The sequence below is a fragment of the Sorex araneus genome, chromosome X (assembly GCF_027595985.1).
Source record: "Sorex araneus isolate mSorAra2 chromosome X, mSorAra2.pri, whole genome shotgun sequence".
NCBI lineage: Eukaryota > Metazoa > Chordata > Mammalia > Eulipotyphla > Soricidae > Sorex > Sorex araneus.
The window spans coordinates 242,787,772-242,792,293 of NC_073313.1; positions in this window are offsets into that span (position 1 = coordinate 242,787,772).

Consider the following 4,522-nt stretch of genomic DNA (forward strand, 5'->3'; position numbering starts at 1 on the left):
ATATTTTTCCCGTAAAGCTTGGTGGATGATCTGGCGTGCCCAAGACCAAACCTTGGTTGGCTGTGTGCAAAGCAAGTGCCCTATTCCTATGTGCTGTCCCTTGCTTGATATTCTTACAAGAATCTTATACATTTTTTATGGGAAAGAAAATTTGATAGGCTTTACTACTTTCTGCAAGCTACAATAAAACAATTCTACAAGTAATTCTTAAAATAAGAAAGAGTGATCCTCCACACACCATAAATAACTTTAATAAAAATAAGCTAGTTGAACAGGTACAAATTGACAAGGATGTGACTGAAAGGGGGTCATTGCATAAATGATGCACAAATAATAGATTTTGGAATTGAACTGAGTAGTCAAATTCAATGAAGAGGAAAATGACATTTTTTGGAAGGTGAGAAAATCACCTAGAGATGTTCTTTTGGATTTTAGTAATTAATTTTGAAGAGAGATATCATGATGCAGTACAATAACAGTAAAAGGCAGGTTAACAAGGAATCAGTGTTCAAAAATCAGTATTTTGTGTGTGGGCTGACCTTGAGGTATAAGCAGAAAATAGTCTCCAAACCTTTGAGGCTTCAAGATTCAGCATCTCCATTAGAGACTGTTGAGATTCTTCCCTCTTAGATCAATTTTTAAAAATCATTTAAAGACAATTTTTCCAATCATTCATTTATCTTATGCAATAAAATAATCCTCAGTATTTTCAGTGAGAAGAAATTTTATTTTAGCTATGGAAATATCCTATTTGTAAGAACTAAAAATTCAGTGCAAAAATGCTCCCTTTTTACCTCTAATTTAGTCATGGATTTGATAGTGAGAAAAGGGCTTAAGTCTGTCCTTTCCACTCTCCTGTGACTACTGTTTGTTTCTGATCTTTGGCAGTCAGGACTGGAAAGTGGGATATGGAAAATATCAGAAGAAGAGCAGCACAACTTTCGATTACTGGCATGGTTGTGATCAAGCTTTAAAAGCCCACGCTAAAGGGCTGGAGCAATAGTACAGTGGGTAGGGTGTTTGTCTTGCATGTGGCCGACCTGGATTCGATTCCCGGTATCTCATATGGTCACCACCAGAAGTAATTCCTGAGTGCAGAGCCAGGAGTAACCCCTGAGCATTATCAAATGATGCCTTTTTGGCAGGTCTGATTGTTGGGGGAAAATTCCAAATAATAATAGTGAGTTTTCTGTTGAAATATTGAGTGTAATCAAAGCAAAGAGAGATTAAAGTGAAAATCATCAGCCACACAAACGGGCGGGTGAAGTGGGATGGGAGGTATACTGGGTTTCTTGGTGGTGGAACATGTGCACTGGTGAAGGGATGGGTGTTTGATCATTATATGACTGAGACTTAAATGTGAAAGCTTCGTAACTTCTCTCATGGTGATTCAATTAAAAAATAAAAATAAAAAAAACTCAATCGTGAACAACTTTGTACAGAAGCAGCACTGTAGCACTGTCATCCTGTTGTTCATTGATTTGCTCACGTGGGCACCAGTAACGTGTCTATTGTGAGACTTGTTGTTATTGTTTTTGGCATATCAAATATGCCACGGGTAGCTTGCCAGGCTCTGCCATGCGAGTGGGATACTCTCAGTAGCTTGTCAGGCTTTCCAAGAGGGACAGAGGAATTGAACCTGGGTCAGCCGCGTGCAAAGCAAATGCCCTATCTGCTGTGCTATCACTCCAGAAGTAGTGATAAAATAGAATGACATTAACAGCAACAACAAAGCCCACTCTGCACAACATTCTCCCAGGCAGTCTTTGGGAGTGAGATACGAATCAAGTCCAGGTGACTACATCTACAAGTTCATTTGGCCCCTGAAAAACCCTGTCCTCTCGCCCTGCCAAGAAGAGTCTACGCTTCCTCCTGAGAAGTCTCTAGGGGTGAGGGATGGGGCCCCTCCAAGCAGTGCCCTGGGCCCTTTTGGCCTCTCCTGAAATACTTGACCGACTTTTTGGGCAGTTCGATTAGCACTCACGAATCCAGGGCCTCTAGGGTCACATCCGGTGGTGCTGGAGGGGGGGACATGTGGAACTGAGAAATGGATTTGGGGAAGTTCGTAGTTATTCATATCTTCTATGAGTAACAAGAATTTATATTTTAGTTGAAATATCATACGACTGATCTATTCAGAAGAAAGAATCTCAACACCCAGTGTCATGTAGAGGAATGCCCTGAAGAGTACTCTAAATAGAGCATGCCTGAGTTCCCATCTTCATCCTGCCTTCAACAAACATGGCCAGTGATAACACAACGGGGAGGGCGTTTGCCTTGCATGCAGCTGACCCAGGTTCAATTCCCAGCATCTTGTATGGTGAGCACCGCCAGGAGTAATTCCCGAGTGCAGAGCCATAAGTAACCCCTGAGCATTGCTGGGTGTGACCCAAAAAGCAAAACAAAACAAAACAAAACCCAAAAAACCCACACGGTCAAATCTCCTAGCAATCCCTCCAAGAGTTTAACGTTAACCTAAAGCTGTTGGATTAGACACTCTCTAGCTTCCTAAAAGAACAGAATTTTTCTAACAATTTTCCAAAATAGAATAAATATCCATGAGAGTTATATTTAATAATTAGCAACTGTTTCAGGAATATACCCCCCATTTAAAATTTTTTTTATTGAATTGCTGTGAGATAGTTACAAAACTTTCATGTTTGAATTTCAGTCATACAATGATCAAACACCCATCCCTCCATCAGTTCACATTCTCAACCACCAATGTCCCCAGCATACCCTTTTTTTTCAAACCCTCCCCCTGCCTCTATGGCAGAAAATTTCCCCCATATTCTCTCCCTACTTTTGTGCCTTATGGTTTGCAACATAGATACTGAGACGCTATCACATTTGGTCCTTTATCTACTTTCAGCACACATATCCCATCCTGAGCAATCCCTCCAACCATCATTGACTTAGTGATCTGTATATTCTAGCTGTCTTCTCCCCCAGCTCATGAGATAGACTTCCAATTATTACTCCCCAGTTTTTAAATGAAATCACAGTGATATTCAGTTACAAAGCTGTCATGATTGAGTTTCAGTCATAAAATGATCCAACACCCACCCCTTCACCAGTGTACACTTTCCACCACCAATGTTCCCAGTATCCCTCCTGCCACCTCCACTCCACCCTAACCCCTGCCTCTATGGCAGACAATTTTTTTCTTACTCTCTCTCTATTTTTGGGAATTATGGTTTGGCAATACAGATACTTAGAGGCCATCATGTTTGGTCCTTTATCTACTTTCAGCACACATCTCCCATCCTGAGCGATCCCTCCAACCATCATTTATTTATGATCCCTTCTCTATCCCAGCTGCCTTATCCCTCAGCTCATGAGGCAGGCTTCCAACCATGGAGCAATCTTTCTGGCCCTTGTCTCTACTGTCCTTGGGTATTAGTCTCACTCATATTATGTTATTTTATATTCCACAAATGAGTGCAGTCATTCTATGTCTGTCCCTCTCTTTCAGACTCATTTCACTTAGCATGATGCTTCCCATGTTCATCCACTTATATGCAAATTTTATTATTCCATTTTTCCTAACAGCTCTGTAGTATTCCATTGTGTAGATGTACCATAGTTTCTTTACCAGTTGTCTGTTCTTGGGCACTTGGATTGTTTCCATATTCTGGCTAGTGTGAACAGTGCTGCAATGTACATACAGGTGCAGATGTCATTTCTACTGTGCTTTTTTGCACCCCTGGGGATATATTTCCAGAAGAGGTATTGCTGGGTCATATGGAAGCTCAATTGTCTTTCAAGAATATTTCTATATAATTCCAAGCTTATTTATTAATGTTTATTAGTTATCATTCTAATTGCCAGTGTTTCATTCCCTACCATGATTCTTTGCTGCTTAAAGGAAAGACATTGTCTTACTGATCTGCTTGGAAATTTGGCAGATGGGATATTCAGATAAAAATTGATGCTTTCTTAAATCCAAAGGTTAGAAATAGTATTATATTTTTAAAGTTTATATATAGTTATACTTTTTACATTTTTATTTTTCCTTTTTTGATTTTTAGTACACCTACTCCTGGCTCTGCTCTCAGGGATCACTCCTGATGATGCTACGGGACCCATAGCAATATTGCAGATAGAACCTGGCTTTGCAAGCACCTTGTCCACTGTACTATTTCTCTGGCCCATTTTTACATTTTTAAATAATTTTAGATTTTCCAAAATAAGTTTCAAAACCTGGTACACTTCTCACATCAGCCTCTAATGTGAAAGTCTTAAATGTGGTCATAATATAGTCTTCAACCCCAGGGGATATACATCAATAGCAACATAATTAATTGAATTATTTATTTTTTGTTGTTTAGGAGCCACATTCCAGCAATGCTCAGGGACCATAAGTGATTCTTGGGATTGAGCACAGGTTGGAGGTGTGCAAGATAAAAGCACACCTTTGAACTCTTTCATCAGGTGTCCCACTGATGCCCAGAAAATCTGGATCAAGATCTATCTAGTTATCCCTATCCATGATTCCCTTTCTGGAATGATGTCTCAGCCT